General features: G+C 46.9%; 1 protein-coding gene across 4 annotated transcripts in view; it reads left to right on the top strand.

Moving 5' to 3' along the window:
• VPS13A (vacuolar protein sorting 13 homolog A) overlaps nt 1–14,638 on the top strand; it is a 2,146,181-nt gene that overhangs the window by 1,252,997 nt on the left and 878,546 nt on the right. The gene's annotated exons all lie outside the window — the stretch shown is intronic.

Here is a 14,638-nt window from a genome sequence, read left to right as displayed (position 1 = left end):
GCCAGATGTCTCAACCTGCAGAAGGCTAAAAATGGTGGGATGTATATGTTGCAGGAAGGTAAGCTGTTTCCACCACTGGAATTGTGGATTTAAGCTGCCCTGTTCTGATCTGAAATCTGTTGATCTGCTGGGGTACTCTCATCACAACATTTTGACCATATTTTGGACAGAGGGCAGTGGAGTGGATATGGTGGTGCGAAAATATGATCTGTTTGTGAAGGATACAAAGGCAGGAAAAAAGTTCAAACCCACTGAAACATTTGTTTTTTCAGTGGAAATTTGAATTTGTTTTTTAAGTGGAAATTGGAACATCATCTGGGCTCACTCTTAGTGATCTCCTTGAGTTATTTAGTTACTCATGTTTATTAGTTCTAGGGAAGAGCAAAAAAATGTGAACACTCATCTACCTTATTTTCTTGTATTGCTGGATTATTGTTTTGACTCTTTCATTTAAGGGGGTCACTTTGTAGCCATTTTTCATTAACTTAGGTATTGATATTAACTTGAGGGATAGCTCAATGATCTGAATGTTCTGATGGATACTTCTGATTGTAGATTACTCACCTTTTGAATAGCCCAGGCCATAGTCTGGATTGGGAAACTCTTCAATTCCAGGCATGTGGGCTGCTGAATTCATATCTGAGCATAGATCGCCGCCTAGTGTTGGGTCCGGATGATTGCACATTGTTTTCCTGGAAGAGTCTTCGAAGTATCACGAGATAGGTGGCTCCTCCCCTGGACTACAGTGCGCATGGGCATCGACTCCATCCTCAGATTGTTTTTTTTCCGCCACTGGGTTCGGATGTCTTTAATTCCCTCTTGTCAGAATCGATAGAAAAACTTTCTTAAGACCAAAAGGTCTTTAGGCTATACGTCGGTATTGTCTTGCGTTCGGCCTTACTTCTTCCAGCTCGGCTCCGAGCCGGTTTTCTGTACTTCCACGTGCTCTCGGCGTGGAAGGCCTAGTCGACGCTCCTGACTTATCGACCATCCATCATGGACCGAAGTCCATTCAAGAGATGTCCGGTCTGTAACTCGAAGTACCCACACATCGATGTCCACCCGGTGTGCAACAAGTGTCTGTCGCCGGACCATGATGAGGCCAAGTGTATGGCCTGTTCCCGATTCAGGTCCAAGAAGACACTCAAGCTCCGACGAGCCGCGCGCCTGGAGGCCCGGCAATCTGCTCCGGCGCCTACGGACATTTTCGATGCTGGGGATGTCGAGGAAGAATATATGCAGGACGTCTCGGAATCGAACCCCGCGTCGGACGTCGAAGAAGATTACGATGCTGAGGTGTTCGAAGGCGAAGAAGTCGTCGAGGAGGTAGGAGACGACGACGGTGCCCTCGGGGCCATGGAGGATAGCTCGGACGAGGAGCTCCCTCAAACTGACTCTGGGGCCGTGCCTATCCATAAGGCCCTGGTCGAGGGATCGCCTTCGGGCCTTACCCAAGACCTTGATATGGGTTCCACGGCCCCGCCTTCGGGCCCGGCCACGGACATTGTTACCGAGCCACTCCCGGTCAAAACGAAACCGAAAGTGAAAGCTACGGTCTCGACGCCGGATACTGCGCAGGTGCAAGTATCGAAACCGAAAGTGCACATTGCATTGGTCGGATCGAAAGGTTCTGAGGCCCCGGCGCCGAAGAAGACCAAGATGGCTGTCGAGCCGAAAGGCCATGTGAAGGGCGCCGAGACAAAGTCTGCCGCGCCGAAGACTAAGGTGAAAGTGGTCGATACTGGCGCATCGGCGCCAAAGACGGTCGATGCCGGCAAGGACCTTGTCAACCCAAAGAAGGCTGTCGACGACCCGAAGAAAACTCTCGGCGACCCAAAGAAGCGACCCGATGACCCGAAGATCCTCTCTGCCCCGCGTCCTCACGACAAAGCCAAGGGTGCTGCGGCCCGAGAGTCGACTACGAAGTTGGCCTCAAAGGACTCTACTCCCAGAGTGGCCTCCAAGGACTCCGCTGAACCGGCGCGTCTATCCGACGCATTCACCAAAAAGGTCGCGGACTCCCTACAACGCATCAGGGACGGCACCGCAGCGGTCGAGCCGAAGGACCCTACGCCTGCGAAGCCTGTGGAGAAACCGGTTAAGGCGTCCACGCCGATCCTCTTTACCTTGCCGCCTAAGACGGCGCCGAAGGCTTTCGCTCCTAGGCCAGGGGCCGGCGTGCCCGAGAATGTCTCCTCGGCGCCGAAGGCGTCGTCGGTGGTCCACGGCCCGCGGCCTCGACACCCTTCGGAGGATGAGCGTCAAGAACACTTCATCGACGCCGAAACGGGCAGGCTTTCCCTTCTGAAGCAGAAAATCACCCCGGAACCCCAACTGGAGTCTTACAAGATCCCTCTCAAGAAGAAGAAGGACTCTGCTTGCTCTCCTGTTTTGGTGGAACCCCTTTCACCACAAACTCATGATGTGTCGCCCACTTCCTCCGATGTGGACGCCGGTGAGGGTGATCAGGAGGATGAATACAGTTATCCAGTCTATACAGACCCTGAGGATACAACTGAGCCTCATTCAGGACAAGACCCTCAACTCTTTTCTGCTAAGACTTCACCTACTGAAGACTCTGCTGCTTTCAATGCCCTCATTGAACGGGCTGCTAACAATCACAATGTCCAGCTCCATGCTGACCCTGTGGATGTGGATTTCCTCTTTGACACTTTTTCAGTATCGGAAAAAACTGTGAAAACTCTGCCTATGCTGAAAGGTGTTTTGAAGCATGCTGCTGAGGTCTTTAAGGAACCTACCAGGGCAAGGGTGATAAACCCTAGGATTGACAAAAAATACAAGGCGGCACCTACTGATCCTACCTACATTAAAGGACAGTTGCCTCTGGACTCCCTTGTTGTCTCGAATGCCCGGAAGAGGGCCAATTCTCAGACTACGGGTGATGCTCCTCCCCTAGACAAAGAATCCAAGGTCTTTGAGGCTTCGGGGAAGAGGGTAGCAGCACAGGCGGCCAACATATGGCGCATCTCTAACACACAGGCGCTCCTAGCGCGTTATGACAGGGCGCACTACGATACACTAGAGACCCTGTTGCAACACCTGCCTGATCAATACAAAGAAGGGGCTGAGATGCTAATTCAAGAGGGGAAGCTAATCTCCAACGCTTCCATTAAGTGCGCTCTGGACGCAGCCGATACCGCGCCCAGAGCTATAAACACCAGTGTTATGCTTCGGAGACATGCCTGGCTGAGAATCTCTGGATTTAAGCCAGACATCCAAACCACTATCCTGAACCAAACGGTTAACCCAGATCACCTGTTTGGACCAGAGGTTGACACCACCCTTGAAAAAATGAAAAAGGACACTGACACTGTCAAATCTATGGGTCCCTTGCAGTCCCAGCAGTTTCGGGGTGGGTCCTTTCGTCGCTCCAACATTAGAGGCGTCTCGAGGGGTCAGCTTTCCCAATCCACGCAATACTACAAGGGCAACACCCAGACTTCTTATGCCAACAAGAGTCGAGGTGGATATCGTGGCAACAGCGCCAAGGGCAGAGGACGTGGCAACAACAGCTCCAGGTCCTCTACCACCAGCAAACAGTGACGCCTTGTCACTGCCCCCCCCACCATACAACACCGGCCGGGGGGGAGACTCCAGCAGTTCCTGCCCGTCTGGAAGTCCATCACCACGGACAGGTGGGTCAGAAAACTTATCCAATACGGTTATTGTCTGGAGTTAATGTCCACTCCACCCAACATGCCCTCAAGACACCGTCCTATGTCGGACGAGCACTTGCACTTATTGCAGCAGGAGGTCACAGTCATGCTGCAAAAAGGGGCAATAGAGCTCGTGCCTGTGCAAGAGAGAGGCACAGGGGTCTACTCCCTGTACTTCCTGATATCAAAGAAGGACGGGTCCCTCAGACCCATCCTGGACCTCAGGCCACTCAACTTCTACATCCTGTCGGAGCACTTTCATATGCTGACCCTGCAGCAAGTGCTCCCGGTGCTCAGGCAGGGGGATTTTCTCGCAACTTTAGACTTAAAGGATGCGTACTTTCACATTCCACTGCACCCTTCACACAGGAAATACCTCAGGTTCACCATCCAAAACCAGCACTACCAATTCAAGGTTTTGCCTTTCGGTGTCACCACGGCACCCAGGGTGTTCACGAAGTGCCTGGCGACTGTGGCGGCACATCTCAGGAGACGAAACATCCACGTCTACCCCTATCTGGACGACTGGCTCATCCAAGCGAAGTCAGCCCAGCAGTGTGCCGCCCACATGTCCCACACCATTCGCCTCCTGCACGATCTGGGATTCTCACTGAATTACCCAAAATCCCACCTTCAGCCCGCCCACATACGACAGTATCTGGGTGCGACCATAAACACTCTGGCGGCCACAGCACAGCCGAATTCAGTGAGAGTCAGCAGCATTCAGTCGCTGATCCAAAAATTCAGGCCTCAACACTCACTTCCAGCAAGAGTGTTCATGCAGTTGATAGGCATGATGGCCTCCTGCTTTTCCATAGTCCCGCACGCAAGACTACATATGCGCCCGCTTCAGGAGTGCTTAGCACGTCAGTGGACTCAGGCTCACGGGCAGTTGAAAGACCTAGTGTTGGTGAGCGTCGGGCATACAATTCTCTGCATTGGTGGAATCCACGAAACCTTTGCAAGGGCCGACCGTTCCAGGAGCCTGTGCCACAGATTATCCTGACGACGGACGCTTCTCTCCAGGGTTGGGGAGCGCATGTACTCCATTACACTGTGCAGGGCCTATGGACGCAACAGCAGAGGAAGATGCACATCAATGTTCTGGAACTGATGGCGATCTTCATGGCACTGAAAGCCTTCAAGGTACATCTATGCAACAAGGTCGTGTTGATCCGGACGGACAACATGACGGCAATGTACTACATTCAAAAGCAGGGAGGGACACACTCTCCGCAGTTGTCTCATCTGGCTCAGAGCATGTGGAAGTGGGCCATTCAGAGGAACATCTTCCTCATGGCGGAGCACCTCCCAGGCAGGGACAATCAGATGGCGGACCTGCTCAGCAGGCACAGCCACCAAATGCACGGGTGGGAGATGCATCCATCAGTTCTCCAACCGTACTTCCAAAGGTGGGGTCATCCAGAGATCGACCTCTTCGCCACAAGGGAGAACGCAAAATGCCAAAGCTTCGCCGCCAGATTCCCACACCCACAGTCGCAGGGCAATGCGATATGGATGAACTGGTCAGGCAAATTTGCGTACGCTTTTTCCCCAGCACCTCTGATACCGCTGGTGGCACGCAAGCTCAGGCAGCACTCGATGACTCTCATCCTGGTTGCTCCAACGTGGGCTCGCCAACCATGGTACACCACGTTTCTGGAACTGTCCGTGGTACCGCATCAGAGGCTACGTCTCACACCCAGTCTTCTGACGCAGAGCCATGGCCACATTCAGCATCCAGATCCGCAACAGCTCAACCTGGCGATCTGGCTCCTGAAGTCCTAGAGTTTGGCTACCTGCACTTTGCCTTCCGACTGTATGGACATCATTCGGGAGGCGAGGAAGCCCACCATCCGAGCATGCTATGCGTCAAAATGGAAGCGGTTTGTCATTTATTGTGCAGACCACAACATTAACCCGCTAGATGCTTCTATTCAGAATATCATCTGTTACCTTTTCCATCTCTTCAAATGTAATCTGGTATATGCTTCCATTCGCATTCATCTGTCTGCAATGGCCGCTTATCTCCAGAATAGGCAACACCTCTCCCTCTTCAGGGTGCCTGCCATTAAGGCTTTTCTGGAAGGACTCAAACGAGTCATTCCTCCGTGGACTCCACCAGCTCCGGAGTGGAACCTCAATGTGGTCCTCACCAGGCTGATGGGTCCTCCCTTTGAACCACTGCATTCCTGCGAGATTCAGTTCTTGACGTGGAAAGTGGCTTTCCTCATAGCAATTACATCGCTACAGAGGGTTAGTGAGTTACAAGCCCTTACAATCCAAGAGCCGTTTATTCAAATTCACTCCAACAGGGTAGTGCTTCGCACCAACCCTAAATTTCTTCCCAAGGTTGTGTCTCAATTCCATATCAACCAAACTATTGAGTTACCTGTTTTCTTTCCAAATCCCGAGTCATTGGCGGAGCGGATGCTCCACAACCTTGACGTCAAAAGGGCCCTGATGTATTACATCGATAGGACCAAGGATTTCAGGAAAACTAAGCAACTCTTTGTCGCCTTTGCACCGCACCACAAAGGTAACCCTATTTCCATGGCTGGTATTGCTCGGTGGATCGTTAAATGTATCCAGATCTGCTATCTGAAAGCAAAACGTACCCTTACCATTCCACCAAGAGCCCACTCCACCAGAAAGTTGGGGGCCTCTATGGCATTCCTTGGAAACATAACTGTGTTAAACAGGGACCCCCTGAATGAAGTCAGATTCCTGGATCAGGGCAAGACAGGCAATAGAAAATAATAGTATCCAGGCAACAACAATAAGAGTAACTGGCAAAAAGAAAGAAATTTAGTACAACAATATATAAACACAGGTAAAAGAAAATAGGATAACCATTAATTATAGTCACATATAAAATTTAATTGATACAAATTGAACACATTTTTCATTCCTCCTTGGTCTAAGGATCAGAATATAAGCTGTCTATGTTTTCATGAATCTTATTTACCTCCTTTGAGTTAACAATATGTTGAGGCGATAGTTATATTTATTGTTTAACTAAAAAAATTGTGTTTTGTGATGTTCTTTGAGCTACTAAGAAACTTATAAAGATGTTCTACATTTGTTACAATTTAGACATGTATACCTTTTTTGTCTTGCTTTCCATGTGTCCTCTCCTGCGGTAAACGTATCATGAATATTTTCTGGCATTAATTGTTAGTACAACCGATCAAACTTGAAAAACTATATCAATTTAAACACAAGTAAAAGTCTTTTTAATATCCTCCTGCATTTTAGAAATATGCTGATAATGTCCTGATGAAGACACTCTGTGTCGAAACGCGTTGACAGACAGACACCAACTTGAACTAACAGCACCGGGAACCATCACAGTCTCTATCTTTCCCGTTATCACTGAGAGACCACAATGGATGTATGACGTGACAACGCATACTGTTACCACGCATACCTTTACAACGCGGAATTTACAACGAATACCGTTACAACGCATAGCGCTTAGAGGTGCTGGATAGTGGTAAGTATAATTTTATATTCCAACTCCAGTCCCCGTTGACACTAGGGAAGGTGTTGGATATAAAATTATACTTATTCCCTATCCTAGAGCGCCCCCCAGCGCAATGCGTTGTAATGGTATGCGTGGTAATGCCTGCGTTCTAATGGTAGTGCGTTGTAAAAATTCCGTTGTAAACGTTGTATACCGACCACAATATCTGAAATCTGTAGTCTCATCCTTTTTTAATTGCAACTTTTATGTTTGATGTCCATAACTTTAACAATTTTTATCAATTTGTATCAATTAAATTTTATATGTGACTATAATTAATGGTTATCCTATTTTCTTTTACCTGTGTTTATATATTGTTGTACTAAATTTCTTTCTTTTTGCCAGTTACTCTTATTGTTGTTGCCTGGATACTATTATTTTCTATTGCCATTCCTTGGAAACATTCCTTTGGAAGACATATGTAGAGCAGCCACATGGTCTACCACACACACATTTACAAAGCATTACTGTGTTGATGTGCACTCCAAACAGCAGGCAGCTGTAGGGCAGGCTGTTCTCAAAACACTTTTCCAAACTGCTGCAGCTGGCACGGGCGGCCGCCGCTAATGGAGGGACTGCTATGTATTCTATGCACAGATATGAATTCAGCAGCCCACATGCCTCAAACCGAATATGCTACTTACCAGTATGCATCTGTTCTTGGCATGTAGGGCTGCTGACATTCATATCGCCCGCCCTCCTCCCCGGCGCCTGTAGCAGCTGCAGAATTCACATATACTTCTAGCATGGTCATCATTCACTGAGTTTCACTCCATCTTGGCCACAATGGCTAACAACAATCTGAGGATGGAGTCGATGCCCATGCGCACTGTAGTCCAGGGGAGGAGCCACCTATCTCGTGATACTTCGAAGACTCTTCCAGGACAACAATGTGCAATCATCCGGACCCAACACTAGGCGGCGATCTATGCACAGATATGAATGTCAGCAGCCCTACATGCCAAGAACAGATGCATACTGGTAAGTAGCATATTCGGTAGCTTTGCCATGCCGTAAGGAGGCGCTGCCTCCAGTTCGGCTCATCACCGAGCTTCCTCATCATGTCACTGGCACCATAAAGCCTGATCCTTCGGCGAGATGACGTCCATTCCCTTTTTCCCGTGCCGTCAACCATGTTGAGATTGCGATGGCCAAATGTCAATAACTGATTCTTATCACATCTGACTTTGGTGCCTAGGATCTGATCACAAGTTTGGTGCCTGTACGTCGTTCCAGAAGATAAACCACTCAAAGAGAGAGAGACAAATATGTTTATAGCCAGAGCGCGGGATGAGTGATGTTGACTCCATAAGTTGTGACTGAGGTCAAAGTACCTGGAGCCTCCACCTTCTTCAAAATCTTCTAGGAAGAAGCGCAAGCAGAAGAGGAGGCACAAATCTTGTCCGAATGCATCGAGAATCAAGTCGCCACGACCTAGCCTTTTCCTTCACCTGGCCTCAATTCAAGAACCAACTGAGCAAAACTTAGAGGATCCAGCTCTAGCAGTGTTATTCAACACAGTACCAGTCCTGGACACAAGACAGTCTGCATCGTCATTTTCAATACCAGGTACAGATCTAACATTGTTCCTGAACGCAATGTTTAGCAGAGCCATGATCCCCTCTGGTGCCCTGGCGGTATTACCTCTGCCTGGCAGAAAGCCACACGGTTGTTGGCCCAAACGGCAGGCTTCGAGGGTGAAGCCTCCTTTGAAGAAGCAATTGGGAGAGGGGCTGCCCTATTGTTTGGTTATACAGGCTGGCACTCAGGAGAGGAAAGGAAAGCCAGTTGCAAACTTATTTCCAGGGATTTGTATTCCCCTTAGTAGCCACACCGATGTGTTGAGCTAGGGAGCTCTGGACACCAAAAGAGGTTCTGCAATGTTGGAAGTGGGCAGAATGGTGTACCCTGGGACAGCCAGATGCCACACTTCGCAGCAAGTGGTCCTTAGGAGAGCAGGAACCTAGTAGCCCATTTGCTAATGATTGCGTCCACCTTGAGTGCATTTTAGTTCATCAAAAGAGCACCCCTGTCACTCAGAAATCATATCTCAACGGACTGGAGAAGAGGACCGAAGAAGGACTGCCTTCCTGCTGATGCAGTTTTTGAAAAGGCTGTGTTTCCTGTTTCTCCATTTATCATGATCCCCTGGGACTCTAAATTGGTTCTTACGTACGTAATGGGGGCACCATCTGAGCGCATACAAAGCTGTTTGCTTAAGATTCTTACTTTAAAGAGGGTCTTCCTCATCGCTGTCACCCCTGCTGAGCGGGTGAGCAAACTGCAAGCCCTTTCTGTCCATCCTCCTTTCACCTCTCTTACAGACAAGTTGGTGCTTTGAACACAGGCCTCATTTCTGCCTAATGCAGTATTGCTGTTTCGTGTTGACCAGTCCATCACTTTTCTGACATTCTTCCCTCTTCCACATCCTTTCAGTAAGGAGTGGCTATGTTGCTTAGAAACAGAGCAGACACTGAGCTTCTACTTTGTTAGAACCAGATAACAGTGTGTTGTTTGCCAGCTGTTCCTTGGTTTTCCAAATCAAAAGAAGTGCAAGAAGGTCCAGAAGAGGCTATATTTTTTCAAGTGGGGGTAGGGGGGCGGGGGGGGGTGGCGTAACTGCAGCGTGACGCCACCGAGCAACACTGATAGCTGTTGTAAAGTTTCTAGATCCAGTCTGGCTCTTTGGTGAGATTCAGTAGGTGATGTATGTGTTGATAGCGAGTATTCCCCAGAGATTGATACTTGTTCAGTACAATTAGGAGATCAGGCAACCATACTGCTCTCCGACTTTTATTCTAACATCTGGGCATCAATTAAAAGATTAACATTTTAACAATGGAATATGCATTCAGAAACATTCAGTCAACAGTACATTTCACTGTAATTTGTAAAGTATCTACATAATATGCATTGATAGTGCATGAAACATACTACAATTGTCTAAGAATTATGTTGTGATTTGCCTTAGGTTAAGGATCATCTATTTTATAGTCTGTTAGTGATGCCTAATTAGTCCTTACATTTATTTAGGACCACACTGAACCTGCTTCATATACTTCAGAATGAAAGTCATTTTTAACATGGCTGTTACTCAAAAAGGTTGCCTTTTGCCACAACTTCCCCTGACAATTCTTACCACCGGCAAGTATCTAATTTAGGAGCCTATGGGCCCTATTTACACAACAGCTAATGTTTGTAAAACCATTTTTGCAATTCAAAAAGTCTTGATATTCAAAAAGCATTTAATCACTCATAGATTTTTGTGTGACCAATTGTGAGCGACTGGCTTAGTATATGGTGCACACTTAATTACATGAAGCACCCTGCAGTAATCCAGGCAACCCTTATGGTGGTTTTAGTGGTCTTAGGCAACCATAGAAAGCTTTCTGAGTGGTAGCAGTCAGTCAGTCAGTCAAAGAACTTTATTTCGGTAAACATACCATAAAAAGTCCAAACACAAAATACACATCAAAATAACAATTAGAGCTAATAATACTAAATTTAAATATGTTAAAAATCTCATATAAACAGTTCCTACAAATGTTAAAAACATCAGTTAAAACACAAGAATATCAATATATAAAATTATTATAAAAGAAGTATGACACCCCCTAGAGGTAACCCTTAAAGCGAAGTATGCGCTTCCAACTTTAATATTGCACATCTCATATACCACATAGACTGAAGAAATCTAGCTGTGGCAAACACTATCAGGGGGGTGGTATCATATTTAAGGATCCTAAAGACCTCCCTGTAGTCCCTAGCCCTACATAGCTGCAAAATCCATTTCTTCCTTGCCCTGGCGTAGGAGGGGCAGAAGAGCAGAACTTGTAGATCTCTCTCTCTACAGCTCGAACACCCCAGGCAAGTGCTCACCGTTAGGGGGGCATTCCGCCATTTATGTGTTACAGCTCTCAGTGGCAATGAGCCGTGTCTAAACTGAATAAAGAGTTTCTTAGCCAAGGGAGGCTGGATATCATCAAGAAAGACTTCAAAGAGAGGATGGGCCTTAGTATTCAGAAAAGTATCAGACAACCTGCCCATGGAGAGATTGCCTGTTGTAGACTCCAATCGGTGGCTCCTTAAAGCCACATTCAGTAGTTTCTTGGAGAACAATGGACAGGTGTCTTGGGGGAACAACCATAAATCTCCTCTACCTAGGGCGTGGCAGAGGTTTTTTATATAGTTCAGCCAGGGTATTTTCCCCAGGGTCCCCCTCTGCAAAATGTCTCTCAGATCCTCCCTATAGCTCTAAAGCTCAGGAGTCGCCCAAAGGCGTCTCCAGTAGAGGAGAGGGCGATTTGCTACAATCTCCTGAATAGGTACCAGGCCCAGATCCAACCGCAGCGGAATCAGAGGAGAGCTCATAGGCAAACGGAGCAGACGCCTAATAAAGCTGGTTTCCGTAAGCATCAGGGGGGCAGCGCTGGTATGGCCCCACAGCTCAACGCCATAGAGCGCGCCCCCTCTTGCCTGAGCTTTGTAGATCTCGAGGGGCGGGCTGAGCAGTTTCAATGAGGTGTCGTTAAAAACCTTTAAGATACCACCCGATGATTGGGCCAGCTTTAGGTTGGCCCTAGCCTTGTGAGACCCCCAGTCCATCTTATCATTAAGTGTGACCCCAGATACTCGAAGGTAGACACTCGGTTCAACACCGTTCCATTCATATGTGGTGGGGGCAATTAGCCGATTTATTATTATAGACCATGAACTTTGTTTTGGAGATATTAATCTCCAAATTTCTCAGTCGGCAGAAAGAACAAAATGGCTCTAATGTGCGCTGTATACCCCCTGACGATTTTGACACCAGGAGAGTCAGCGAACACTAGGGCAGGTATCTTTCGCCCTGCAAGACTCGGAGTGTCCAGATCTTTTGCCCCCGAGAGATGATCTATTAACCCGTTAAGGAAAAGGGAGAAGAGGGTAGGAGCCAAACACACCCCTGCCTTACTCCACTTTCTACCGGGAAGGGGGCCGACAACTCCCCTCTCCTCCCATACCTCACTCTTGGGTATGTGCCCTGATGCAGACGTTTGAATAGGTGGCACAGATAGGCTGGAGCACCCATCTCCAGCAGTAGTGCCCAAAGCTTATCCCTATGTACCAGGTCAAATGCAGACCTAAGGTCCACAAAAATCAAGAACAAACTACCCGCCCCAATAGTGACCGTCTTCCAGTAGACCAACTGTAGTCTAAACAGTTGGTCTATAGACTGAGTGGTAGCTGTGGAGAGCAATCTTCAGGCTTAGTCCAAAAGGCGTGTAAAGCAGCTTGCTTTACCAGTACTTAATCTTATGGTGTAGGTTAAGTGAAAAAGAACCACACCGTGTAGTTATAAAAATATGTATTTATTATAAACACTCTCACATTGCAAAATCTCCTGCCCAGAGCTATAAAGACAATACGCACAGTAATAATTTCAAAGAAGAGGGTTTTAAGTATTCGGGATCTATAGGCGCTCAAGCAAAGTAAACGTGATGAGTTTATCTCAAGAGTAACGGTGCAGGCAGGGAGGGGAGACCCTTGAGAACCCCTCAATTAGAGCGTAGCAAAAACACCCTTACAACATAAACACAAAATCCTGCGCACTCAGAAAAAATCTCAACAACAATGTGAAAATTAGATTCAAATTAGCACAAAAATAAATTCTTGTCCAGCGTCGTTTTCATGGAGGTTCATGTGTCTCTCCTTTTTATTAGGTCATCAAAATAGGTGACTTTATACACAGCCAGCCGACACGTGTTTCGTTGTAGGACTGTACATACTCAGAAACTACAACTCTTAATGGCTCAATTGCTGAAGCATCAATACCTCGACCCAATTCCGGTGATATTTCCAACCCGGAGGGGTACCATTTAAGCTGTAAAATCACGATAGACGTCGCCACCGCTTTTTCTCAGTAACCTCAATCCAAAGTGTCAGTTTTAATTCTTATAACTTCAAATTTCCACTTGAGTCTGGTCAAGTCCAATGGGTAAATTCCTCGCGCTACTGGCGTCCAAAACCCGTTCACTTCCAGGTTTTGGACGCCAGTAGCGCGAGGGCGATTGTGCCGAAGGATTTCATAACACACGCACCCATGGTTACGGTTTGTTATTCTGGGGAATTTACCCATTGGACTTGACCTACCGGAAAGGATCTAGCTTAAACTCCAGTTGATAGGTCAACGTCAATAAGAAAACACAAGTCCATATTAAGAAAATATGGCACTGAAGAAGACCTTCCACCAAGGTCGAAATGCATTGGCGTATTACATCCAAAGCTCAAGAGTCCAGTTGGAATATTCATATGTGCACAAAAGGCACCTAGCAGTAAGCGCAAAGAAGGGCACTACTTTAAATCAACCACTAATAACGCATGAAAATGCTATAGGACACAATGTCATCAGGTCCCAGTACAAAATAAAAAGGACACACAACACCTTTCAAAGCAATATTCCTACTTTGTGCTATCCTGAAGCACTAATGATATAAGTCACAGATGTGTTTCAAACTATGTTATGTCGCCACAAGATGTTAGTTACTGCTGCAATTTACTATTTAATTAAGTTTATGTACTCTGTCACAACAAACTGTACGTTACTTTTTCTACTTCTTATTTTAGTAAAAATTTGTCATTTGCCTATATATCTAGGTCAAATGTCGATACAGTGAAGAGTTGGTACATATACATGTCTGTATTGGTTTATGTATTAATGGAACAATACCCTTGAATACAAATAAATTAAACAAGTCCTAGTGTAAGAATGTTCATTAATTTAGTTGGGCTGCAATTTAACAATTTGGAAGCGGGTATTTTCGAAAAAAATATTTTGCAATATAATGTTCACGAGTAAAAAGAGGTTAATGAAAGAACCTTAGTATGGATAATGTTTTTGATCCTTACGCATTAAATCAGGTCAATTTATGGTCTGGGAGGCAATTTACTGATTCCTGGCTCCATAGTCTTTAACCGAATCATTCCCCTTTAAGAGACTGAAATCATACCTACAACACAGTTTCGGGTGTTGGGGTATGAATCCAACATATTTGATACCAAACACGACAGGGTTCGTTCCAGCCAGTTTAGAGTTCACCATTGCGTAGTGACGCATGGCCACTGTATATGTCGTAATAGCTGATGCACTTATAACCCGGGAGAATGGATTCTGAAGGTTGTAGGGGTGTCCTGCTCCTGCAGGGGCACCCTTCCACTCCTAACCAAGCACCCTGCCTTTAGGATTGAAAGGCCTTCCTTAGGGGTGACTTATAGGTTTTAAGTGCAGTGACCTCAGATGTAAGGAAATGATATTTGTCGTAAGTGGTGCTAGCAGCAGCTTACACATCTGCAATGGCAGCCCTGTAGTCTCAATTTGAGTGGTTTCCCATGGGTGGCATAATACATGCTTCAGCCCCAGACCCCTGGTGTACCTATGCACTGGGTACCTTAGTAC

The sequence above is a fragment of the Lissotriton vulgaris genome, chromosome 3_1, assembly GCF_964263255.1.
Source record: "Lissotriton vulgaris chromosome 3_1, aLisVul1.2, whole genome shotgun sequence".
NCBI lineage: Eukaryota > Metazoa > Chordata > Amphibia > Caudata > Salamandridae > Lissotriton > Lissotriton vulgaris.
The sequence above is the reverse complement of the archived record's forward strand: the minus strand, read 5'-3'. Positions and strand labels throughout refer to the sequence as shown.